Raw genomic sequence first — 27,739 nt, forward strand, 5'->3', positions numbered from 1 at the left:
CCCAAGTTTCTCCCCTTTTGATTCTCTCCCCTGTTGGTGGGGGGAGAAGGAGAGGGTGAGCGAGTAGCTGTCGGGGTTGTATTACTAGTCTGAGTTAAGCCACGACACTAACAAATGTGAAAATCATTGCATGATTCACAGTTCATTGATATCAGTGGTGGGCTTCCTACTAGTGGTAGTAACCTTTTGCCCCTCATAATTATTGCTAACCCAAGAGCCTGTGCTTACAAGTGTGGAAATAACTAACAAACTGGGTTCATGCAAGGGTGCTTGGCTGCGATTTCCCCTTGCCCTCTCAACAAGGCAAAAGAAAACAAACATCAAAAAGTTTTTGCCTGTTAACTAGCAGCAAGACAGCAGAAGAATTAAAACTGTGTTTGTGGGTATCTATAAATAAATATGAAAATACAGCACCTGAAGAGTCAGTTTGTTATAGAAGTCATTTACTTTGTACTCCTATAACTTTTCAGATGCTAATAACTTTTCAATGTACTGCTTATCTTCTAAAGCAAAAATCTGTAGCTGGCAGATATGGATTATAATAGTGTAGTTAAGTTTTTAAACTCAAATATATGTTCAGAAAATAAACTTGCTAAACTTAGGTTAATTTAAGTACAATTAAGAAAAAGTAAACATGGCTTTACAAATTAATTTTATTATATGCTTCTCTAAAGAGAGAAAACATCAGTAAATATCTCTTGGATATGTGATTCTCCAGTGGTGTTATTTTTTCTTCTTACAAACTGGATAAAATCTTATGACTGCTGCTACATACATCTGTATTACTTATTTCCAATTAAGTGTTCTACTCCTAATATTTTTAGCAGAGCAGGAAATATCCTATGTGAAAAACTAACTCCCTTGAAATACCTTTATATCATACAGACATGCTGATTTATCCGTATGTATGTGCCAGTCTGACCACTGGCTTATTTTAGCTTGTGTATAATGCATTTATTTGATGATCATAGCAAATTTCCTTCTTTACTGTGAGCAGCTCTGAGCTAGTCTCTTTCTCTCTCACCAGACCTGATCATCCACTGGAGAATGAAGAAAATAGACTAAGTGGACACTAAAGATAATATTTTTATGATGATGAACTTCTGTAAGTATAGTTCTGCATTGCTTCTGGAGCAGTTTCTTCTCTATCTCAATATTTTACTTCAAATTTGTGCTCTCATAAAAGTACTGCTGGCTTATTCCAGAAAGAGAAACATGGATTTGTGCATCTGGTCATCTTCCTGGTAGCACATAGAAAATACTATCAGGTATTCAAGACAGCCTTGGGACTCTCAAATGCTTACATCGAGATTGCAGCGGAAGACGGACTGTTTTTTTCTAATTGCTTTTCTGTTTCCAGGATTTCTTTATGTATTTAGAAGATGACAGAAGCAGCATGTTGTTCTGAAGTTTGCATATAGCCATGTCAAATGCATACATAGTCTGTATTTCAGTGTGATGAAGAAGGAGTTTGTAATCTCCAAGTCTTAGCAGTCCAGCTCTTCTCACAATCATGCAAATAATGAAAGCCAGCACTTAGAAATGTATTCCAGAAAGTAAACAAGTAATTATCACTAAGAAGTTTTTGTTACAGGATCTCAGGACACCCATGCACACAAGAATCAGGCCTCTTGTACGACTTGGAACTGGGATATATGCACACAGCTCTGGGTATGAAACAATGACACTAAGAAGTGGTAAGTACCCATTTTGGGGCTTGTACCAAATGATGCACTAGCTTCTTGCTGGCAACTGGTACTTTTTGCCTCTTTATGAGTAAGTTCATTGTAAGTTGCAGGTGGCAGACCCCTTTTCTAAGCTTGCGTTCTTGTGTGTCCTGAGACATCAGAAGGAAATATCTGAGGTGTGGTATTGAACTGGATTGAACACAGCCTGGGATACTGTGCAAGTAGGGTGAGGTTAATCCATGTGACTTTGCTGAGACAGAGAAAATACTAAGAAGGCTGGGGCTTGGAAAGTTGTTAGTGCTGTGTGAATGTGTGTTTTGGGGAAAAAAAGGAAAAGGCATCTCTCACTGAATAGTCACATCAAAACAAGTCTGTCTCATTTATTTTTCTTTATCTTACCTATGAGCCAAAAGTGTATTTATTAGGACAGCTTGAATTAAATTCTGGTTTTTAGCTGAAAAAGTACAGCTAAATCCTTGTGTACTATGATTTGGCACCCCTGCACTGAAATCAAGAAAGCTTCATTAATTTACACCAGCTGTTGCTTATTTTTCACTGGGAAACAGTATAATGCATGGCGTGGGCAGATCCAAAGCTTTTCAAGTAATTTTTTCAGTTAACATGTCTAGATGACTGAAATATCCTGAAAAGTATTATTAGAAAATAAAATCTCATTAATTCAAATGAATATACTATCCAGGTCTTTCTGCTTGGGCTGTATGCTGTACCACAGTAATCCTAAGGATAGTTGCTTAATATTTACGTTCTAAACATTGTCGTATTTAGTATATCTCCTGTTTTGAGAAAGCATTATTTATGCCTAATCTTGCATAGTGAAACTGTAAAACATGTAAAAACAAGAGGTGTTTAAACTGAGGTTACATACTGAATCTAACTAATGACACAAGAAAATGGAAATTGCTAGAAACTGGGTTCACAGCTTTGTAGGGCTTACTCAACAGAAGAAAAGCATCAAACCGAACTGATTGATTGATGTAATGCCAAAGCTCACACAGGGGCAGACTTAGAATTACCTGCCACAGCGTTGTTTTGTCCAAAAGCTCAGAGGAGCAAACTTTGAGGAAGGCATCTGTAATGGACGGTGCCTCCCACACCTCCTCAGATCAGAACACAACGGAAACCAGAAACTTGAACAAAATGAATGTAATTGGTCTTGTCTTGCTTGGGAGGAAGAACTGTTTTCACTGGCATGTTTCCTCTTCAACTTGGAAAAGAGTGGTATGTTATGGCAAAACCTTGGAAGACTGTAGACCGTAGACTGTCTGTGGGCTATTGCCCATCTTTCGTATGATCCAGCTTCAATACCACAACATTTTTTCTTCACGAGATAGCAGGGTTATAAATATGCGTTTTTTTCTGATGGTAAAATGGTTCCACATCCTCTCTCCAGGGCAGGGTACTGCTTGAGCCAAGAAAACTTCAGTTTGAGTGCATGGACCCAGGCACACACTGCTCTTAGCTGTATTTACCAGAATTTGGCATTTGTATTTGTCTGACTCTTTGCCTGCAGTTGTAGCTTTTGCTATTCTTACATTTGTGTGTGAAAGGTACTCTGGGTCTTTTGCTGGTATGCTGTACCTTAGGGAGTTTTATAATGCCCCAGAATGTATAAAAGAGAATTATTGGCATAACAAATCATCCAAACTATGCCACCAAAGCTGACCCACCTGTGATAGCTACACGGGAGGTCTTTGTGTCTTTACATGTTTATCCTTAACTTCAGCACATATTTGTTTCTTTGCCCCAAAGAGAAAAGAATGTGGGTTACGATGTCTTGTCACTGGTTCCCTGTTCTGAAACATTCACAGGAATAAGTGAAGTCAAGAGAAGGATGGGCTTGTGTGAAGAGGAATGGTGTAAAAAGTGTTGTGAAAGGATGGCAGCAAAGTGTTGGAAAAGGTTTTGAATTAACATGCCTGAGAGATAAGAATTTGCAATTTCAACCTCTTTTTATTCCCCAGAGTGTAAGATTGAAGATTAGAGGTTTAACTTTCCATTAAAACAAAAGCTTTAAGCACAACCATCTACATCTGAGAGCAGACATTAGGTTGGAGAACAGGATTCAGCCTTTCAGGCTAGTAAGAGCCTACTATTCCTACAGAGCAAGTGGAAGATGCACAACCACGTGCCTTATGGATAAGCATGGGTCATCTGCTCCTCAGAATACAAAGTAGAGGTGAATATGAAGAGGTGGCATTGAAAAAAGCAGTCCAAAGGATTGCCTGGGGGCCTTGTGAAATGAAAGTTAATCCTACTGTTGAGCAAAGTCCCTCTGGCAGTTTTTATCTGCACTCTTATCCAACAGCAGAACTGGCAGAGGAGGACAGTTTAGAGTTTTGGGATGCTTCACCACATCAAGACAGTGCAGAGCTTCATCCAGCTCATTTACAACTGTCATCTCTCTCTCTCTCTCAAAAAAAAATAACGTTCATATACCTGGAAGCTTTCAAATAGCTCATGATTACTAGTGAGGCAAGAAAGAGAGGGTCAGAATGGCTGTTGGGATTATTGGTCAACTGGATTTTCAAACCTCAAGAAGTTTGGCTTGCACCTTGAGTAAGGTTTGTTCTTACTGTAACTCAACAATGTCTTTGTACTCTGTTTGTTTTGGCAAGTTGCCAATTAGTATATACGATTCTTATCTGTGAGTGTTTATATGAAGCATTCTCTGTTCTTAAGCACCCAAAACTCTCACAGGCTTTAATGTCAGTTTGTGTTATGCTGCAATTCATGGCTAGGCTTCATTTTAGGGATCTATATTCAGTTGTTCTAAGGCACTGTTGAAAGAAATAGTCTGCCCCAATAGTGCATCTCCAAAGAATGCTAGTGGTGTGAAACACTGTATTTATTGAACAATTTAGGACACCAGCAGAATACATCAGTGTTGGGTATAAAACCATGCAATTCTTATGAAGTATATGTTACACTGGGTACCAAGATGATATGTTGCGTCTCTATGCCTTTTTTTCGATCTTGAATGTTATAATCATATCTCTTACTTGTTGCAATCAGAAACTTAAAAAAAAAAAAAAGGGTCATGCATAACACTGGGTCTCATGATCATGATAAGCCAGCCACAAAAATCAGATGTAATTTCAGATTAAATATAAGGGAAAAGCAATTCTTCAAATATGTTGGCAACAGTGAAATGCATTCAAATTGTACTTAATTGTTTTCAAGAATGGCAGGGTGACCCCTGCTCATTGTTGAATGACAAATGGGATGGATACAAACTCCTGAAATGTACACCACAGTGTGACAAAATGCATCTGTACTGTTAGATGAAAACCAGATAATCTTTCTAAGAGCTAGATGTGAAAATTCCATTTTTGAAAATCAATGAGACAAGAGTAATAAAAATGTCATTATAATTTGGATCAAATTAAGGGCCTACAACTAGAGTGATGTATTTAATACTCCCAGTTTTTCAGTCCTTATCTGTATAAAGTAATTCCAGAGTGAAAAATAGCAAATGCAATTCAGTGTTACTTGTAAACAGAGAAGGTAACTTGGAACAGTTATTGGAAGTTATACCCATGTTGGTATATATCCTTTTTATGTTATGCGCCATATTATGGAAAGAAAAAACATAATTAGATCTATTATTTTACACCCAAGTGACGTCTACCAATAAGAATGCCCTCACAGAATGACATGATGTGATTTATACCTGTGCAGACCTGCTAATGCAAATATAATCAGTAACCCAAGTAACTGAACTATCTAAACAAATAGTTACATGTGCCTCTATTTACACTTTCTCTCTGAATTTCAACTGCAGACCCAAAAATGCAGACTCAAACTGGTGCAAAATACAGGTGCAAATTATTCTGCAAATGAGACTACTGAGCTGAATGCAAGTATAAATAATAGAATAGTCTGCTTCCATATTTTGTCCTCTTACATGTCACTTATTTTAGACTCTCATCTCTTCAAAGTAGCAAGAGATTAATCCCAATTAATATACTTTATTACGCTGTAGTTCAATGTGTACCTCAAAAGACTAATAATAGAGCCTAAAGGATGCAGACAATAATATAGTGCAAACAACTGTTCTAGCTCCCCTGCTGCCTTATTTTCTAACATATAACCTTTCTTTGTTACTGGAAGATAAAATCTGGGTTTAATTACATCGTTGGACAGCCCATGCAAAATAAGAAATGGCAGGAAGGGGGGGCACTTAGAGGAGAAAAATACTTGGTTGAACTTCCTCTTGTATATTTGGAGAAGCATAGGACTTAAATTTCCCTGAAACATAAGCTGTGTTTTCTTCCTCTCTCCAGAGAACCCGAGAGAAGTTGGTATGCAAAAACAGTAAATATATTCAGATGTTTAATCCACAGTATTTCAGGGCACATGGTACTTTACTTGCGCTTACATCTCACCTTCAAAAAGCTATGTGAGAAATTAATTGAAGCCATGAGAATCCTTGAGCATACCTGTATCACTCTGAAAAACATGTTTTCCAAAATGACTGGGGGATATTAAGCTCCCAGTGACTGCCTACAGGCTGCATAACTACCCCAACCAGTGGGCTAAGCTCCTAGGCACCCATGGCAGGCAAGTACAGAAATCTTTCTGACTCCTCAGATCTGCAGAAAATCGCTGTGGTGTGCCCAGAAATCTCTTTTGCTCAGCAAAAGCAAAGTTACTATGTCACCCTGCATCCTGAAATGATACAGATTTGGACTACTGGGTCTGTAGCCCTTTCTTGCATCAGAGTTTTGCCAAGAAAAATTATAAATGGTTTTCTCAGTCAGAGAACCATGTATTCTGTGCAAATGAAGGAAAATAGTTCTGGTGTTAATCTTCTCACTTTTCATTGAGCAAAACAAAGCTTTTGAAGTGAATTCAGAAATTTCCATCACATCAAAATGCAGGCTTTCTATCTCTGCTTACCTGTGTAGTGTTGTTCTCATACATACACATGAATAGGGTTGCCTTGACCCAAAATCTGACAAATATTTCCCAATTTAGTGAAATCAGTTGGAAAAGAGTATTGAATCCAGACTTCTTTATTCATTTTGAAAATGACTTGTTGGATGTATGTATGAAAACTTATGAAACGTACTGGTCATTAGCGGAAAACTGCCCTTGCAGTATGTAACAGCAAGCCCTGCTTTTTGTTCTGTGAATCTTGCCTGCCTCTGGTACAGCCTCCCAATCTATGACTTCTATCATCTTCAGTCACTTTGCAATAAAGATGTTGCCTTACTTTTGAGATACAAAGCAAACACAATTTAAAAAGTGAAGGTTTTTCTCTCTGAAGTCTGTAGAGATTTACATCTACATTGCTTTTTCTCTTTAGGAAGATCAAAGCATTTTACTAGCTTTAAATAGTAATGCTTTGTATCTGTCATCGTACCTGTCATTATCTCATTGTTAGGTTTTGTATGTTTGGTTAGTAACACATGCTCATTCTCCTGATTAGCACCATACTTTAATTTCACTTAATAAGTGTATTTTGGAGTCAGAATGATCTTCATCAACCAGAATAATTTAACTTTGCCATGTAGAATTAAGACGAAGACTGTCAAATGAAATGTAAAAAATAATCAGTGGTTCTCATTAAGAGATAATAACAATATTTTTTTTGTTTATCAGTTTTGTTTTGGTCCCAGCATCAAATTTTAAGAACTGTTACATGTTGTGAACATTCATTTTAATACATTTGATGTCATCTGGCACCATACAAATATATAAAATCCTTAACCTTCTTTGACAACCAATAATTAAGAGTGAAAACTAAATACTGAAAAAGAGCTTTAAGAACAGGTAGCTAATTTAGGCATACATCAGGAGTTCAATGAAATATGTAACACTCGAAAGATTAGCTGAAGCAATACCTGTTAGAAACTAATTACTGTCTCCAAGAACTGAGAGAGTCCTGGTAAAATGTTGGGAGAGTTGAGACAAGCAAATAAAGGAAGTGCTGCTAAGAGGGGAAAAAAAAAGGATGACCTAGGAAACTTAAGTCATCAAAGAATTGACAACTTTCACTTCCTTTCAGAATGTCCTGCTTTGGGAATATGGCCATCATCCTTGTCATGTGTAGGTCTTTGCTTGCTGTCTGCACATCAAAGCACTACACACAGTGTTGCTGAGCACATTGCCCGTGTGTCTGTACTAGATGTACCTACTTTGGTATCTTAAAAGTTTTTATGAAGATCTAGTGGAATATGCATAGGCAACAAGACTGTGGTGTTGTCAACTGGAGCAATATTTCAGGTGGGGACCTAAGGATGTTTTAAAAATCTAGTTCATTAATGGCTTGGAGCAAAGTCAATTGAAAAGACTGGTGTAAAATATTTGTGGAACAAGTCCAGATCATAAGGGTTTGAAACAACTCAGAGTATGAAAGTGAGGATGGTGGACAAATTGGTGAAGTGGTCTTAGGTAAATGCATGAAATTCAGTGCACAGACACAAATTATGACAATGAGCAAGGAAAAATGTAATGTACAAGTGTAAAACGGGGACCATGTAAGCAGGCAATAATGCTGTGGAGAACGATGGAAAGGAGGTTTTGCTGCATCAAAAAGTTGAGTCAACTAAGTGATGCTCTTGTGCAAAAAACTGTAAGAAGGATGGTGTTGGCCAATTCTGCATGTCCCCTAGGGATAGAACGAGTAGTTTGCAGGTAAAAGGCAATTTGATGTCAGGAAGAGCTGTTATCCCAAAACAGACAGCTATGGCATCTCTTCCTTTGGTGATTTTTAAGAACAGAGCAGACAAGTGTCTCCCAGAAGTGCCGGAATATACTTCCTCTGACTGGGGAGACTACTCGGAACCTTCTTTCTGCCTGTGTTCCTATTTTCTTCCAAGGGTGAGCAGATTAAGGAGGAAGGTAGCAGGCATTCATAAGGAGTGTACTTGCTTCATGATATTGCCTCAGTCAAGGAGTCAAAATTTAGCCTAAAACACTCTATTTGTATAGAAGTTAAGTAATAGCCATAAGATGAGAGGATATGTAGGTTAAAACACAGATGCGTGTTGAACTCGTAGAGACATTGTGGATTGGAAAATAATTTTGGAAATATAAAATGTCGGCTACATTTCAAATCAGGGAAATTCTTCCTGTGTAAATGTGCAGTTTCTACATGGTGGCAGTTTTGTTTGTTTTCTGGATTTCCTTTGTGTTGTTACATTTCAAAGACACTGATAAACCAAAAGGTCATCATAAACTGTTCAAAGAACATGAGCTCGCGGGGTTAGAGATGTCTTCCTGATTGCCTACAATTAAATGCAAGAAACAGAGGTCTCACGCTTTTCAGCTTATTATCGGGCAGTGAGCCCAATGAAGTAATTTTCCTTTGATTATGCAGCCAGTCTTGAACATAGGAATAGACTTGATGACTGCATGCTGATTTTTTTTTTTTTTCAGTTTATGGATTTTATTCTGACTAGAGGCTATACGATATGTTATGCTACCCATCAGACTTGGCTACAGAGTCAAGTTTGAAGAACACTGTTCTTGCCAGCTTATTCAGCCTACAGTCACTCAGCCTACAACAGCTTGTCAACTCTACTGAAAAGAGCCAAAAAAGGCTTTACGATAATGTTTCTTCCCCTCTCTCTCCTGCAAAAGACAGTACGTTTTTTGAATTGGATTGAACAGAAGTTCAGAATAAAAGTAGGACCATCGTGGCCAAGAGCTCTATTAATAACTCTTGTGTCCAGAAGAGGCAGCCTGGTCCTGTTAACCATTGAGTGCTGAAGAGGAGCCAGGAAGAAAACAATTATTTCTCAAGGAGCTACAGGAATGTTCTGTTGATAACGCATCTATGTTTTTATGATCTTCAGCAAACTAAATGGGAGGAGATGCAATTTCCACCATCAATCTGTGGCAAAGAGAAACAGCATGTCCTAAGATCACAAGATGAAGGACTACTGAACTACACAGGAGGAAAAACATGGTTAGAAATAAAGTCCTCCAAAGGCATCCATGCAATGCATGGTATCATTGTCTGACACAAGCTGAGAAGAATGTTCTTCAGAAATGTTCTGAGGATAGTGGAAAAAAGTTTACAGGAAAAGCACATTTCAAGTTGAGGTTGCTTTGAGCACACTGCCAGCAACAGAACAGAAACACCAGCAAGAAGAATGAGTCATAACAGTAGAAGCAAGCCTGTCATTTGTGTTTAGGTAAAGACTGGCTACCTGTATTCTTCACATCTTGGATGTCTCAGCATACCCTTGGAGGACCGTGTGAAGCTAGTGAGTACCAGAATTCCACAGATTAAACCTTGATAATGTAACTTGATCACTCTTATGTACATCGTACATTCTTGGGCTGGATTTTTTATTTTAATATTCTTTAGTAAAGGAACCCAAATCATGTCTCTCTTCACCTTTTGCAGTTCCCACTTCTGAGAACCCGTGCATTTTTAGCATGACAAAGCACCCGTTAGATCGTTTTGTGTAATCGGGCATCCTAGAACCTGGCAGGCTGAACGAGTTAATGGCACACTGGAGGATCTGCATCTGGCTACTCCAGCTGTGATGGCGATGAACTGAAGAGCAGGAAGTGGTGAAAGGCAGTAATTGTACCAGAGTAAAAGCAGGACTATCATACAGACCTAGACCATTGTTACAGCTCTAAATTAGGGACATAGTCATGATAAAAACCTCCTATTCTAACATAATTTAGATTCTCTTAGAGGAATTGCAGATACTTTCATCCCACAAACCATGTTGCCTGGACAAATCTTCAGGAGCTGTATTTATCTGCATTGCCTGCTAGCCATGACAACACATGTGGCTGGGAAGGTTTTTGTGTTGTGGCCAAGCAACACTACAACTTTTCTCTCCCTGTCCTACTCTCTCTCCCTCCCTTTCTCTCCTCCACTCTCTGCTTCTCTTTCCTCCTCCCAGTCCCACCGGGGTTTTTCTTTCAAGTTTTGCTGCCAAATTTTCTGTTTCTCTCCTGCCAGGCGCTCTTCTCATAAATTGCCAGACCTCTCTTTTTCTCTAAGCATTCATTTTTTTCTTCTGCTTTTCTCTAGTCTTTTCTCTTTAATTTCTAGTTAAATCCTTTTTAGTCTTCCCTGCCCCCTGCCCTCCCACCCCCCACTATTACCATCTTGTGCAGCTTTTGCCAACAAGTTTCTATAACTACAATTTGGTAGTGCATATGTGATGTTTCCTTTTGCTATGACTGATGTAAATTGCCTTTCAGAGCAAATGTCAATACAGTTTTTTGCTTCCAAATAACTTGTTTAATACATCATAGAAAACTTGAATTATTTATATACTGTAAAAGCAGAGACATGTGAATTGATTTGAATGTTTTCAAATTATGTTTACTCAAAATTGAATTTTTCTTTTCCATAAACTTCACAAGTTATTGTGAAGGAATATTGGTAAAAGGGAAAAAATATTTTAGGAGTAGTTTTCTGCAGTATTATATATTCTACTTTTAACAAATGAATAGGGGACTTTGAAGTGTTCTGTTAAGCTGAGAGCAATATAGCATGAGAAATGGTGTCTTCCCTGTAAATATTGAGATATGTGTATTTTTAACACCAACTACACTATTATCAAAATGCTTTCTGTCAGTTGTTGAAAACAACGTTCTCCATATTTGAGTAATGTTTTGTATTCATTTACTTATCTAGGATGAGGAATAACAGGAACACAGAGGTTTTCCTGGGAATGCATCCAAGTGATAGTGGAGGCTTTCTAGTTAATCAGTTTGTCAAAAGGAATACTTTTTCCAGCATTCAACTTTATTAACTTCATTTTTCATTAGGCCTTCTAATGTAAGTACTATTAAAGCAAGCATCCGTGATATGGAAACTTTAATTTATGCCAGATCACTTGGAAGTCCTGACTTTTCATCTTTGCAAGAACAAACTAACCTATAGATCCTGAACATTGCTAAATGATAACAGCCACAACAGAGCCAAGCTGAGTGAAGGCGGTTGAACTGTACACTCCCCCAAACACCGCACACTTACTGCAGTCTTTCTCTGTTCATATATCATAAGAGAGTGTTACTCATAAAGGATTTGAAGTCCCCAAGCATATGTGTCCGCTTCCATCATTAAAGTGGATTCAGGTGCTTGGCATGACTGTCTCCAGGCAGACTTTCCTTAAATAATTGATAACTGCACTCCTGCTGCCCATGGTTCTCTGTCTGGATGTACTCACATTGTGTTTATAGGGCTTTCATAGGAGATGCTGGCTGACAGAATGTGTGGTAAGGCTCTCACACTTTCTTTTATTAATGTGACCTATTTTCACATTCTCAGGCGACAAATTATACCAAATGAGTTTTCTTACACATACTATGATATGAGAAGAAATTTGTTCTTCAGTCGCAGCTGTCCTAAAAGTGTTGCAGTGTGAGGCACTGAGATTTGATTGCCAGAAGATGTTGAATGAAACAAGGAGAGACACATCTTAGGAATTAACCATTCAAATATTTAACTGTAAAGAAGTGTGTTGCATTTTGACTTACCCATTTTCTTAAGAGACAGCTATAGCTCTTTTCTGTGTGGTGTTACACTCAAAATCTTGTTACAAGCAAAAGGCAAAATATCACGTGAGTTCCACCACAAACTTACCATTAGTCTAGTTAACATTTTGTTACTCCAGTCAAACTTAATTAATTTTCAAAAGCCTCATAAATGGTATGGTAAATATGTCATAGAATAAAGCCCTGCTATTTTCTACCCCTTTTCTCTGGTGTTATATTTACCCTTCCTCTGTGTCCTCAGGGCACAGGTTTTGGTCTTCCTCAAAAAGAAGTTTTTATGAAGACATGTCAGTATACTGAAAACAAAAATGGTTATTGTTTGTTATGAAGTGGCTACCAATTTTTGTGTTAGTCCTTTCCCATATATGCTTTTCCCAGAACTAAGGCAAAAGAGATGAGACAATAAGGAATGGCTTGGCAATTGAGTGACTTTAAAAAAAAAAATTGCTAAATTAATCCAGATATAGCTAGTGTATTTTTAAATACTGTAATCACGGTTATCTAGCTTCACTTTCACCCCCAAAGATGGACAGATTTTTGCTAAGGAAAACAAGATTTAGAGCCAGGAGGTGTTTGAGTGGTCATAGAATCCATTCTACTGGCTCAACGTGGAAACAAATGTGTTCAGAGACCTCCTGACAGATATTTGTCAAACCTGTGTAGGACATATTATTGAAGTCTGTAGTTCCCTGGATACTCCTTTTTATATTTTATAAACAGATAAGAAATTTTCTGTTTTCTTTGGGCACAGATTCATCTAGTTTGTGATACCAGAATTAGTAGACTTGCAGACATGATACATGCAAACAAAGCAAAACGTTGCACTGGTTAGGCTGAAGTTAACTTTAAACAAGGCCTTGATGACATAATTCTATACATTTAATAACGGTTATTTGGTGGCTCTTCCAATGGAATGACTCTGGTTTCTTGATAGAATTTGTTTTGTTTGAAAACCATGACTTACAAAAGAGATCAGCTATTTTTATTATAGCTGCACCAAGTACCATGTTGTGCTTTTCACTTGCAACTGCAGCAGAGGAACTGTAAGCCATGTTTTATGTCACAAAAGAACAGCTACTCTGTGTACTGGGGTTCCCTCTAGAATAAAAGTAATTTTTATCCCTAAACATTTAAATTATTTCATTGATATTTCAGTGTTCAAAATTGTTTTGTAAAGTCTCTGCTGCAGTTCCGAAATTTCAAGGGAAAACCCAAAAAATACTTAAAGACTGAGGGAACTGATTTATGAAAACAACTAAATATTTCCCAAACAATGGGATATGAACAAAATCTGCATACCTTTGAAAGATATGAATGCTTAAGTCAAACGAAAGTAGCAATGTTAAATCAATATTGGGAAAAGCTGATTCTGTTAGTTTTGGGTGTGAATCATGTAGACCTCTCCTATACGGGGAGCTCTTGCAAAGAATCCACAAAAATCCATTGTTGCAAATAGGGCATTTTATTTTCCAGAGGTCTAAAACACATATGACACTGTTTGCTTTCATGTGTTTGGAACTACGAGGATGCCTTTGAAACTGTCTTGTGCTTGAAAGCTTGAAAAGTGCTGGTTTTGTCAGGATGCTGAACACCTGTAACCTCCATTTATTTCAGTAACGTGCAGTCACAGTCTCATCCTGTACCAGCTGTTCCACTGGTTCAGCGTCATCTCTTTAACCACAACCCACCACATGTTGCCTAATAGAAAGCAGCTTTATCTCTTTTTACGTCTCTGCTCCCTCAGTCCGTGTAATGGACTAAAGTACTAAATTCCTGTTTGACCCCACAGTTAAGGACAGCTTTATTTCAGGACAAGGTAAGACCTAGTTTTGTAGACCGGATGCTGAATGCTGTATACCTCTGGCACTTCAATGTAGAAGTTTTGTGGCAATTTTGTTTAAATTTAAAAAAAAATGAACTTCTTTATACCTTATGAAAGCAATAAATTCAGTACAGTAGCTTGTTCTGTATTTTGTTCGTTTGCTTATCTTTATTAACCCTGGATCATTTATTCTATTAATTCATAGTTTTCAGTTGTGTAATTCTCAGTATGCTAAAGGCTATTGCATTGACAATGATCTAGGTATATGCATTCAAAAATTGTCCAAAGGAGATTAATTTTGGATGTCAGAAAACAGATGAGAGATGCTCGGACTTTTGGCCCTCGGGTGCGTGACAATGCTAACTCTCCTGTTGCCGTTACTGGCTCCAGAATGGGGCATTTGTTCAGATAGTTTACTTTTACCAATTATTGTTTCAACCATGTTTACAAACAGGAGAAAACAAAACAAAACAAAACTTTGGTTTATTGTTCTTTCAGAGCTGCCTTGTTCTGCCAGGAAATCTGAGAATCCCACACACGCTTTTGTAAGACTGAAAACCTGGAGATACTGAAGCGTGATCTTGCCACACTCTTTTAGACCAGAGAGCTAGAAGACTCCAGCTTTACATGACCATTTCACGTCCTGAAGTAAGCAAGGTTATAGTTACATTGTGACTTTATTTTGCATGATCTATGCTTACCTTTTAGAACAGTGATTGTGTGCACCAAAACTGGTGAATGTCTTTCAGTTAGGATGACAGCATGTTGCAGCAGACAGTACCGTGAACAACATAAAGATGGGCTTTAGAGAGGAAACACAGTTTCTAGTTAAGGAAATGCTGTCCAGGAACAAAGGAACAAAGGAATGCTCTATAGCAGATGTCTTCACACAATTAGATGCTGGGTTTTTTTGTTTGGTTGGTTGGGGGTTTTTTAACTGTGTTTTGTTTTTTTTTTTTCTTTAGAAAGTGTCACAGAGACTACTTCTATCTAGAGGAATACAATATTGACATTTCTTGAATGTAAGTCATCACACAAGCATGCTTTGTGTGCATCCTTTTGGTGCCTGTTTGCTGCACTGAAAAGCTGCAGTGTTACGGGGATTCAGTGCTTTCCTATCAGGAGGGTGATACCTAACTGAATGGCTTCCACATGGGTAGCAGTTATATATCTTGAAGTCTACTAGACTTCTGATCCTTAATTTACTGTGGAACCAGAATTTTACTACATTCAGACTGCTTCCTTCGTTTGTGTTTGAGTTTCATTTTTTTTTTTTTTTTAATGTATCAATTTCTCACTAAAGAGAATCAAACTAAGTGCCATCCTAATTAATGGGTTTCACTGTACTTTAAAAAAAAAAAAAAGTATCACATAGTATAGATCTTAAATTTAATTCCTTATGTTTGACACAGTGCTTTCATTAAGTTACTGACAGATCTCAGAAGATGTAAAGTGGTTACCGTCACCATATTTCTGCAGAGCTCGTGAATGCATGAGAGATGTGGTGCCCTTGGAAAACCCATAAAAATGGAAGGAATGCTATGAAAAGACAATATTTGCTGGGCCAATTTCCAAAGCATACGCTTCAATCTTGCAAACATAGCTTGCACGTAGAGGAAATTTGCATATGTGACCAAATTCGCCCAGTGCAGCAGCTTGTTTGCCCTCAAGGAGCGTCTGTGGAATTGTCCTTATTCTGGTGCTGGCTCTCAGGTGTGGAAGAGGGAGAACGTAAGTGCGATACCCTGTACAAGCCTGTTCGTCCCGTTTCAGTCATTGCGCAGTATAAAGCAGAGATGAATCTTTAAAAGACGTGTGTCTTGCATGAGCGCTGTGTGGGGAAAGACACATGGAGTGATCGTATGACAGCGCGACAAACAGATGGGCAGGGTGATGCTTGGTGATGGACTGGGAGGGACAGGCCAGTGCAAAGCTTGATGACTGGGACAAATAGTGAGGGAGAGAGCCATGTCAGGTTTTGAAGTGGGTGGAATTTTATCTGGTAGCAGATGAGAATCTGGTAGGTGGATCTGAATGGGGAAGGGCCATGATCAAATGCTGAGCAAGGAGGCCAGTTTGTACTTGTTACATCTTATATGTTTCTTGGGGGGCAGAGAGGCAGCTTGGAAAGCCAGGGAAAGGAATGACACAGTAGCTAGGACAGAGTAAGGATCTGATGAAGAAATGAGTGGTGGTGTGTAATGTAAATAATTGCCCTCAGAGCTGTCACAGAAGAGCAATCAATAAATAGAGTTAGAAGGAGGAGGACATGGGTTTTATATTCCAGGTGAGTAATCTCCTACTGGATCTGCAAAATCCCTGAGGAGGCAGTGGCAAGGAAGAGGAAATGAAGACATGTCAAATATTATATAAAAAATCATAACTTAGTGTTTAGCTGTGTTGTCCAAGTCTGTCTGTCACTGTATGAAACCTCTATGACAAGCGTGGATTTGGAATGAGAAGAGACTACTATATCAAATCAAACCTTCTCTGCTGGTATGTCTGAGACAAATGAAATAAAGCCACCTAAATACAGTGGCTCTGACATATATTCCCGCTTCTAATCAGAAGTGTTTTAGAACCCACATCCCTAACAGAATGTGGGAGAAATTATTGGAACAATGTATTGTTACAATGTATTTTTACAATGTATTGCAAGACCACAGTGGAATAATAGTTTTTAACTTCAAACATTTTGCATTTGATCTAACATTGCAGTTAATTCATCACAAATCGATCCTGAAGTCTCTCAAAAATGGCTGCTGGTGGTGTAAATGCTTATAATGAATGCTGGCATTGCCTTGCTTAATAGGAAAATGGTATTCCGTAAGTCCTGAGAGTGACAAAAAGAGATCAATAGCTTGTGGGAAGATATTCCCAGCAGCACCTGATGGGCACTGATTTTCACCTCTCTAGATGATCAGTGCTGCAGTTCCCCACATCGAAAATAAGTTAGACATTGTTAAAGAGCTACCATAGTCTCATTCAAATGACCAGAGCAGAGCTAAGCCCACTCGAGATAGGACTAACTATACCTAAACAACTACGCACACACTGAAACTGGGCACCTGCAGTTGTTTCCCTTGTGGCACTGTTTTTTGTTTTTTTTTTTTACTATGATGAGTGACATTCCTGTACATGTGGATTGGGGAAGGGATTTTTTTCATACTAAAGTTGGTGCTATCCTTTCTTTCTTTGATTTTTGTGAACAAAGCAAGAAGTGTCATAGAACAAATTTTACAGCTCAGCAGTAAATTCCTGTTCTTAAAACCAGGTAAAGTTTTATTGCAAGAAACACTGCACCAAACTCAGACATATGCTATATTTAAATAGTGAAAACAAATATAATTACTTAGGGACTAAGCAATCTACAGGCTGGCTTATCAACAAAACAGGAGTTTAAAGCCTACAGAGAATGTTGGCCTCATGTGGAAATATGTTTGTGCCACTGTGTCTTGTTACTTCTCTTATGAATGAGTTTTGAGAAAAAAGGAACGGCCAGAGCAACAGCAGACTATGTTAGTTGTGACTATTTATTTATTTTCCAGTGCTTTTGGACGATATATTCTTGAAATACCAGTGAATTAGCTTCTCTCAGCTCAGCTGTTAGACCTGTTGTTTCTCCTCTGCAGGCATTTTGCTATGTCTCCATTGCCATGTGTACTCACAAATGCAGCATCTCTTCAGGCCTCATATTTCACAAACACACACACAAAAAGAGAAGTTTGGGTTATGTATCAGGAAAATTATTTTGCTGGAACAATCAGATACTGGAAGAAAGTGAAGCTAGTTAGGCAAAGTGGATTTTCTGAGCCATTTGGGAGTCATCTAAACATCAGTGAAAATTATAGAGGAAAGGAATAATTCTGCAAAATGAAGTGTAGGAACTAGATAATACAAGTGATCACTTCTGATGATTTCTTTACTGTCTATTATTTGGATAGAGAAAGACAATGGTCTAGTTATGAGTTCCATGGAGAAAGACAATTGAGACACGAGCATTTGCAGAATCTCAATGAGTAATAATTTTAAAGCAATTATTTCACTATTCAGGATTTTATTAGAAATGGAGAAAAATGTTTTTGTTTACTAACAAAGATGCATGGAATTTCCACATGAAATGTTCAGGTGCTGCTGGATAATGGCCTTTTTTAATCAGTTGATAAATTGTGAGAATTGAGCACATTTCATTTATATTGCAAGAACACGAACAGCTCACATTCAAGTAGCATGGGCAGAATTCTAAGAGTTAAGATTAGGTAGCTGTTGCATGTGGAGTATTTATCCCATGTTTTCTGCACATTAATATTGAGTTCTCAACAGAAGTCTGCCTCTGGCCATGATTTCTGGCATTCTTTTCTATGGAACTCTTCTGTTTCTAAACCAGGCATTTACGGAATTCTCTATTAAAGCTCATACAGGAGAACTGATAGAGAAGGAAATGAGTAAACCCAAGGCAAACGTGCATTTTGATCATTACTACTTTCTCATTCTGGATTTTTTGGTCATAGCTTTCAAAAACCATTTTAGAAGAGATATAATTGTTGTAATATAAAAGTCCTTAATTGTCTGGGTGTTTTGGGTTCACAGATATGCACAATAGCAATGGCTATTTAACAATATTTTCATAGTTTAAGACATAGCTCAAGACTACATCTCTTTTTTCACTACTCCATATGCTTTGCTTTTTCTAATTATGATGATTTAAAGAAACTTTAGATGATTGTTGCTTCATGTAATCTTTGAGCTGGCACATAGTTAAAGATGAAATGGATGATACAAGAACTAGCTTTTAAATTGTAGAGCAGTAATTTAGAAACAGTGTAGGACAAGCTAGTACATGCTGAATGTTCGACTTTTTCCATAAATGCCTTATAATTCCTCATTTTTTAAAGAGAAGAGAGCTATCTAGCGGTTACAGATGTCATCAGCTTTTGTCCAACAGCTATCAAGGACTGTATCCAGCTTGAAAAGAACAGAATGGTTTAAATTATCTGTGAATAATGCAAGGTTTGGGATTAAGTTCTCTAACATAGGAGGACAAATTCTGACACCTGCTATGGCTTTAAAAACTCATTTTTTGAAATTCAGGTTTCTCCTCTGACTAACTGAAAGTCCCACAATATGTTTAAATAAAAGTAACAGCCGGAAATGTGAAATTGAAGTGGTTATGCTGGGAAACACAGTCTAAGACAAGTTGTAGACATAGGAGAAGAAAAAAAAAAAAAAAAGCAAAATAGTTGGCAAGTGACATACAGGAAATTCAGTTACCAAACATTTATCCTGCAGAAGTGAAACAAAACCTCTGTGGCCTACGTTACTATAGAGGATGATCTACATATTAACAGTCAGTGTGATATTCCGTGGCAAGTTGCAACAGTATGTTCTATATGGCCTAAACTCAAGTAACATTTGTTTGCCTTAAAAAGGCATGAGAAACTCCAGATGTAACTGAACTACCAGCATTTTTTTGTTTCAAGAAAAGAATTGGATCATATCCCACTTGAACCACAATGGAAATTATTCCACCTTTCAGTACAGGTTTTCTGTCTGAAGTGTGAGGTATACTCTAGCAAGTACCCACATTAAAACAAAGTTGTGACTGCAGCTTCAAAGCTGTAGTAGGAATCTATTTTCATTAATTTAGCATTAAGTTTTGCCCATTTAAACTAACAATGTCTTGAAGAATGACAGAACTCTCAGCTCACAGTCTGGCAGGTAAATGCAGAAATGAGCTCTGAAATATCAGACCTTCTGAATAATTAGTTATAACAACAGAGGTTTTTCCAAACAGAATCTCAGTGCAAGATATTCCATTGTATTATTCTTTTATAGAGAGTGCCAGTTTATTTGTTTGCTGTCTTTATCTCGCATACTTCTAAACACATGCTGTTACCTTTCTTGTGCTACTTCACACTCCTATTACAGTTTCCCTTCTTTCGGACATTACAACATAGACATTGCACCTGCTTAAATACCTTTAAAACTACCTCTGCAAATCCCTAAATCCATTACAGATGCAAATAAGAACCATGCAGCAAGACACTCTGTCTTTTGACACTAAATTGTCATCAAAAATTTCACCATCACTTCTTCACCTGCTCATGTGGTACCCAGCTGTGCCTTGTTGGCCTCTCATTTGCCTGTAGTATGAGATTTGCTGTTCAGAGATGAGAGATCCATTTCTGAAAGACTCCATGTCAATCTTTAGTTGGCCCTTGTGTGTTCTTCCAGAGAATGTACAGAATTAGGCTTTGATGGGGGGAGAGGCATTTTTTTCTTCTTCTTCCGTGTGTGCTAAAATATAAGTGTATATTGTCAAGAAAATATAGTTGCATAAGGAAGCAGAGTTGTTAGAGTGAAAACTTCTAATAACTTTGGAAGCCAGTATCTTTATATGTTTTACATTATAGTTCACTATGTTAACACTTGGCTATGATGCTGTGTATCTCCTAATGCATCGGAATGATAGAAACATCTGGGCTAAATAGCTTCGTGCCGATCCACTGAGAAAATTCACAAAGGATTCAATACTTTTAAAGATATTTCATTTTATATCTAGGATAGTAGGTTGCATTATGGTTATATACCGATTTATGAAACACACAGAAACATTCTTTTTTTTTTCCTCTCTTTTTCTTGTAGTCTTTAAGTGCCTACAGGGCACATCTGTGCTTCTTTATTAAGAGCTGTGTTATAGCTGGGGTTTGCGTGGCTACAGTGAGGGAGAGGGAGCAAAGGGGTTGTTTTTCCCTTTGCTCAGCCTGACAGAAGCCTGCCAAAAATTACAGACCTTTCCAGGGCCAGGAGTAATCCTTTAAAAGAAAAAAAAGAAAGATGTTTCTGCTACATCTCTCTCCTGCTGGCCAGGAGAGCTGGCTGACCTTGTGGGAAAGTACCAAATTACCCTGCTGCAGCACAGCTGAGGTGCTCTGGTTTGAAGCCCCTTTGCTGCAGGCACTGCTTCCCACACACTGCCCTTCCCTGGCAGGCCCTTCTGGTTGGACTCCACAGGAGTAGCGTGTTCACTGGCATCCTTGGATCTTGTAGCAATGCTGTTCTGGAGTCTCTGTTTTAGTGTGTTTGTGTCCTTCTGGTACAGAAAGAATGGTCTGTAGCAGCTATTGAAATCAGCCTTTAGGTCTCTCGTAGGGCACACACAAGCTTAGCCGACGGTGAGGTCTGCAGTGATGCAAGCAGATCCATCTAGTGTCAGAAGTGAGTTTTGTTTTCCAAAACTGCCTCCCCAAATAGTATGCATGCTGTACATTGCACTGCTAGGTAACCCTTATAAAAACCTCATAGCAAGCTGTTGTTTCCAGGTATGAGTCTGGCCTTTGCATTGCAGGTCGGTGTTGTGTGTTGAAATGTCTTGAATTTCAGTCCAGCAGATGATCAGTGTGGGATCAGTCTGGCAGCATGTAAGGTAACTGTCATTAAACTTTTATTACTGGGCGAGGTGTACATCTTCTGTCTTAAAGAGGTGAGGGATTGCTACAGAGCCTTTCTTTTTTTCCCATGGAAATGTTCATGTGGTGGGTACATCCTTTAATTGCTTTCTTCTGGCTCTGAAAGCTCAGCCTTCATCTGGTGTTCAGGTGGGACTTCAAATGAGGCAAGAAGCTGGAGAAGAGACGTTTTGTGTGTAAGAGACTGGACTGTCCTGATGGCCTCACCTTCCGAGGTAGCAAAGTTTGCTCAAGTTAATCAATCAGGACAGAGTTCCAGACATGGATTAGAGATCTGCAGGACTGAGAGCACAGAGTTACATTGTTATGAGGATGAAATCTTTCTGTGTGGAGAATGTCATCATCTTTGTGCTTCTGTAAGTGGCAGATAAAGCAAATTCAGCCATGTTTGTGTAGCATAAAGAATACATACTTTTTTTCTTTTCTTCCAAGTGAGAGCCTCGATTTTACCCACGTTTGAGAACAGCAAATTAAAATGTTTCTCATGGTGCCTGTTTCCAAATAGTCTGATACAAATTTTCTGTTCTGTGTGCTTAATTAACTTGAATGTCTTTTTTATTGCAGTGAAAGGGATGATTTTCACTCACTGTACTGTTGTTGACATGGTAAGCTGTTACTCTAATGGAAAATCAGTTTATGCAAAGTACAGCAGCTTGAAGCAGAAAGGGGAGAGACCAATTGCAGAGCTGGAGGCAGCAATACCAGCTTGTCACTCAACACTGATCTGCTTGAGTAGGAATGTGAACTTTGACTCTAGTGCCCCTTCTTTCAAAGGTATGAATTCTGTGGGGTATAAAGACCCTTCCTTCTTTAAGGGACACCCTTCTATTTTGTGCTGACTTGTGTTTTGACAGCAAAAGAAATGTAGATAAAGAGGCACAAGAGCAGCAAGACATCCTCAAGATACATTAGAAGACTGAGATAATGCCCTGAAGACTATTTCTCTTGATTGTGGAAGCCTGATTGCAGTTTGTCCCTGATTTGGGGTAAGTACCTGAAGTAGCCAGCTGCTCTAGAGATGTTGCCACTGTCTTGCTTTCCTGTTACAACACTTGTTAATTAACTCTCAGCAGCTTGGTGAAAACCTGACTGTATATCTGAAAACCTGACTGTATATCCTGGATTAACATCTGCAAATGGGGCCTCGAGGCACAGCAAGCAGTCTGCTATCTGTTTCTTTCTACTTGGTAGAGTCAACTAAGTTTTGAAGTGTTGTTGACTTTTGCTTTGATATATTTCTATCACAGGAAGAAACTGATTTTAAACATAGATCAGTACATTTTTAGGACAACACATAGTGTGGAGAGTTAATCTAATTTTTATGCATATAAACTGCTTTTTTTAGGAATCATTATCAACACAAACTCTTGTCTCATGTGCTTTGTACATAAAATTGTGTCATGTGCTTCTGTAAATAGCGACTGCCTGGACCACTTCTGAGCATTTAGAGACAGCACAGTTCAACACTGGGAAAAGAACTCTTCAGGTCGTTGTGAATTTCCCAGCCTCAAAAAGGGCCATAAACAAAACTGTAAAACCTCTGTGATGAGGCCTCTGAGAATGTTAGCTTCTCAGGGTGCGATGGGATTTTCTGTGACGAGAACAAAGCACCTCTGTTTGAGGACTGAGCTTTCCTGGTGACTAATCTGAAGCTGTAGACTCAACGCCAACAGGAACTGGTTTCTCTGCTCTGTATTCCAGCTGCTGGGCACAGTTTGTTGACTTTACCCTCTCCAAACCTTGTAATATGTGTACTTAAAAGAAAAAAGAAAGTCTCCTACAAACTTCAAAAGATGAAAGACGCCACTTCATAAGTCTTCCACCTCTGAGCACAGGAAGAAAGAGCCTACATGCAACCATGGTTAAATTAAATGCATTTTTGCCAAGTATTCGGAAAATATATTGAGGAGGGCTGTATGATTTTTGCATGCACTGGAATTTGGATGTGGAAAACATGAATGGAGCTTCACTTCCTTCCTGTGACTGTGGGTTATAATGACTTAGAATGGCTTAAAATATTTTGTTGAAGTGTGGCATGTTGAAGAAAAAAAAAAATTACTGGTAGAAATTCTATTTTTCTCTCCTTTTTTTGAGGTTGCGGGCCACCAAGAAAGTATATCTCTCAACTCAAAAATAGCAGATTTTATTCCTTTCCTCTCTTTTTTTCAACCACCTCTTTCAATTCCTTCTAAAAAGAAGGAAATAATCCAAAGTACTATAATTATTTCATTTATTAAAATCAAGGAAAGCATTTTTTTTTCTTTTCCTGACAGCTTTAGCCACAATACAGAATGTTTCTGCCATCTGCTTTCCTTCCCATTGCTGATCAGCCTGGTACCGCACCTTGTGATTCCTGCTTATGTTCTACCTCGACAAACCACTGCTTCTGTAGTTTCGGAAGCACTGCGATATAAATGTCCATATTGTAGCCATCTCCAAAAGATGAAAAGCTTGGGTATGTCAGAGAGATAAAGTTATAATGTCAATCTGCAACATTGTCCACAGACTGACGTATAACATTACCTGATTTTGAAAACCACTTTAAGATTCTTCTAATGGCATTTCTCACTATTACTTTCATCGCTGAAAGAAAATAATAATGGTGACTGTCTGCTGGGGGGCTGGTACTTTGGGGTTTGTGGCTTTGTTGTTGTTGTTGTTGTTGTTTTTAAATCTTAATCTGAAAAATAAAGACGAAAATTGTTTTTTGTCTAGAGTAAATGCCAGGGAAAAGACATAGCACTGTGTATTTCCATGCATTAAATACTAGATAAATGATGCAACTGGACTTGTTTGGTTGACATTTCAGATGTGTTTTCTAGCATTCAGAAATACCCGTGTATCAGGGAGAAAGAATTTCATGTTGTTTCTGCTTTGCACCATTTCAGATGTACTTATCTATTTGTAGTACTAAAACCAGTCCTGCATTTCTAAAACACATATTGTCAGGTATCACATTCACACTGGTTAAGGAAATGCTTCCTAAAATAAAACTGTATTTTCCAGGAAATGTGTACCTATTGACTGTGTGTCCGAGAGGACAGCATCATCAGCTCAAGAGAGAAACTCCATTCTGAAGAATCACAGGATGATGCCTTAAAGCTCTCACTTGTTCTAACAGCACCATGATCTCGATCTGTTTTCTCAGGTATTTTCTGGTGGAGAAGGGTAAATGATGCAAGCTATTATGTGGATCAGTTCCCTTTTGATTTAGAAATATTTATTTAGGCTTTGTCATTTTTGGTTTTTTTACTATTCTACAAGATCTCTAGTAAAAATGGTGCAGTGTTTATTTGCAAGGTTTAGGAAAATATTTGATGCAGTTTATTTATGTTTTAAAACTTTTTAGTCGGTAGAAATAAAGGAGGGTTGTCAGCATGTTAAATGTCATCTACGAGCAAAATGCTTCACGGATGTTAATTGAGAAACCATTTGGCAGTTAGATGGTAGGACTTTTCTCAAAGAGGCTCTTTTAAGAATATTCTGTGGTTTGCAACAGAAACGTGGTGTTGAGGGAGAAAAAAAATAGGTGCCTTATTTCCTTCACTAATTACTTTTATTTACCCTTTAACACTGAGAGGTTTCTTCATAGCTGATAGGAAAAAAAATCCTCTGCTTCCTGTTCAACTATTAATGTCTTATATAAAAAATGGTATTCCAAAACAGATTGCCTGCAGAAAAGTGACAATTATATCAAGCTTCTCTGGGCAGTGAAGCCCTGAGGTTGTTCACATAGCACCTCCACATTCATTTTAAGAGACACATGCTCTGATTCTCTGCTTTGCTAATGGCAAAAACTTCTGTGGAAGGCCAGAAGAAATAACTTGATTGTACCATACATCAGATTCAACAAATATCATTGGCATGCCTTTAGATGGCATTTTCACTGGAACGTCTGAAAACTCCTTTGATGATTGTTACTTCTGTTTTACAGCTGGTAAAATTAATTCAATGAGGGTGTAAGTGGTTCACCTGAAGATCAGATAATAAATCCAGAGCATGTTAAACACAAAACTCCCCAGCTCTCACTCAGCCTTTGGCAACATAACTCCATTTAGTATAATAGAAGAGGGAAAAAATCTCCAACCACTTTAATTAGTCATGGAAGGAATACACGTGCATGAATCTCATACCTTTTCAGTCACACAGTTATTTTTCATTCATGCAAAGCTATTCTGGAGCATGAATTCACAGGGAGAAAGGGTGACTAAGGTGAGAAGTGTTCAAACAGCTGAGCAAACTGCACAGGCACTTTAAAATTCTACAGGGTTTCTAAGTTCATAAAAGCCTCATAACTTGAAGATTTATTAGCCAGCAAAATAATTTTCCAAGGCAAACAGGGGAAGATGTGAGGTAATTAACCCTCCCCTATACTGCATGTGCTACAGTACTGGAGAAAAAGATGTATATTTTTTCTTTTTTTTCCTTTTTTTTTTTTTCTGCATGTGTGTGATTGACCAATATAATGGTGATCTAGAGAGCTGTGTAGCTGTTAAAAACCAAAACCACAAAACATAACTCAGAGTGATACTAAGGGTGTATTACGTTGAAAATCTTCCGGTAGAGAGAACTCATTATCAGTGCTCTTGCTTACAACAAGGCAACCTTTGGGGAACATTTCTCTGGATGGCTCTCTGCCATTTTTCTCATTCACCTCTAAAAAAGTTGAATTTACACTGGAGTATCTTTAGAGAAATGAACAAGAGAATGGAAGGATAAACTTCCAAACCAGGATGAACAGTAAATGATATGGGTAACATTGCAAAAAAGGATGGAAAGGCAGTATGACTGCAGAAACTGGTATTTATTAGAAGGAAGAAGGGAAATTAGCCCTTGAGCAAAAACGAGATTTCTGTCCAACACATGTTCAGATAGGTGTTACAGGAACAAGAATCCGTGCCCCTGATTTTGTGTGTTGTTTCATTTTCAATGTTTCTTAAAGATGAAATTTGTGAAAAGGAATTTGTGAGGTGTCTGCATATGACAGGAGAAGACCACAGTCAGCAGTTTAAGAGGTTCTTTCCAGTTTTGGGTCCCTAATAACAGGCAATATTTACATGATGCAAATGGAAACAGCATTGGCCAACTGCAAGACACAGGCTGACTTGCTGCAAAAGTGATTTTACTAAGAGTTCTTCTACTAGGACCATCACTAAAAGTGTGTGTTTTGGGGAAAAAAACAAACAAACAAAAAAAAAAACCAGAAAAATCAGTTTTGCAGTGTTCTCAAGATACAGCATACAACCCATCACCAGATCAGTGAAATTAATTTTTTCATTAGTGGCGACATAATAAACAGGCACCTTATTGTGGAATTTCAAAGCAAAACATGTATTAATTTGTACAATGCACAATGTCTCGTAGCGAATAGTGAAGTTTAGCACTGTTGGGCTGAGGTAGAGATTCCTGGATACATTTCTCTGACCCTGACCTCAGGCAACACATTTTCTGCAAATGCTGAGTAAGCTCTTTTCTACTATTCAGGGAATACAGTCTACACCTTGCATCCAAATACCGAGACATTTGCAATAGAATATTAGCGTAAGTGTTAGAGAAATGTTGTTGATTAAATGAGGGATGGAAGGAGAGCATGTTTTTTTGTCATAATTGTATGGGTTTGAGTGTTTAACCTTTTTGTTTGCTGATGAGAAATCAAAAGCACTGGGTCATGCAAGCACAGTGGTTATCAGAGGCCCCTGATTTAAATAAGTCATGATCAGCTTGCCCCAAGTCGCCAATATGTACAGCAACTTACTAGTCCACATTATTTTTGCACTGATTTTCCCGTGCTTGTCATTGTCACAGGGTTAAAATAGCAAAGAAAATAAATATTTTTTTGTATATTTGTGCATTTGAAAATAACTGAAAATTTCTCCAAAACATTACTCGAAAGGCTACCTCTATGAAGAGATTGAACCTGTTACTACTGAGGCAGAAAAAAGAAAATTTGAGGTTCAGTTGATTTTTTTTTTTCAACTGTAAACTGTCATGTTGCTTCAAATAAGCAGGATGATCCACCAGTCTAGCATTAAGATAAAAAGGTCAGCGGTCTCAGTTAAGTCCATTTCCTGCACTCACTTCTCAGCATGCAGTTGTCTAAAATGTAAATGGCAATACCTTGTGCAATTGTGAGGGATCTGAATGGACACACTGATACAGCGCTAAGCAAAAAACAAGTAGGTGGTCAGTCCCATGGCTGATCCTTCGCAATGTTTTGTTTATAGAGATCTTCAATATCATTTGCAAATAAACATGCTTCT

The 27,739-nt window shown here is 38.1% G+C and overlaps 1 long non-coding RNA gene across 2 annotated transcripts in view; it reads left to right on the top strand.

Annotated features, from left to right (window-relative positions):
* Positions 1–1,026: 1,026 nt before the first annotated feature.
* Positions 1,027–27,739, top strand: part of LOC139827840 (uncharacterized) — a 35,614-nt gene continuing 8,901 nt past the window's right edge. Inside the window, exons 1-7 of one of the 2 annotated variants that reach the window (XR_011738904.1) lie at positions 1,027–1,105; positions 1,595–1,697; positions 9,093–9,925; positions 14,509–15,032; positions 21,359–21,436; positions 22,044–22,465; positions 24,486–24,627. This is a non-coding gene — a long non-coding RNA (uncharacterized lncRNA). Of the gene's footprint in view, positions 1,106–1,594; positions 1,698–9,092; positions 9,926–14,508; positions 15,033–21,358; positions 22,466–24,485; positions 24,628–27,739 lie in introns of both variants that reach the window. The other variant, XR_011738903.1, reaches the window with a different exon arrangement.

The sequence above is a fragment of the Patagioenas fasciata genome, chromosome 4 (assembly GCF_037038585.1).
Source record: "Patagioenas fasciata isolate bPatFas1 chromosome 4, bPatFas1.hap1, whole genome shotgun sequence".
Taxonomy (NCBI): Eukaryota; Metazoa; Chordata; class Aves; order Columbiformes; family Columbidae; genus Patagioenas; species Patagioenas fasciata.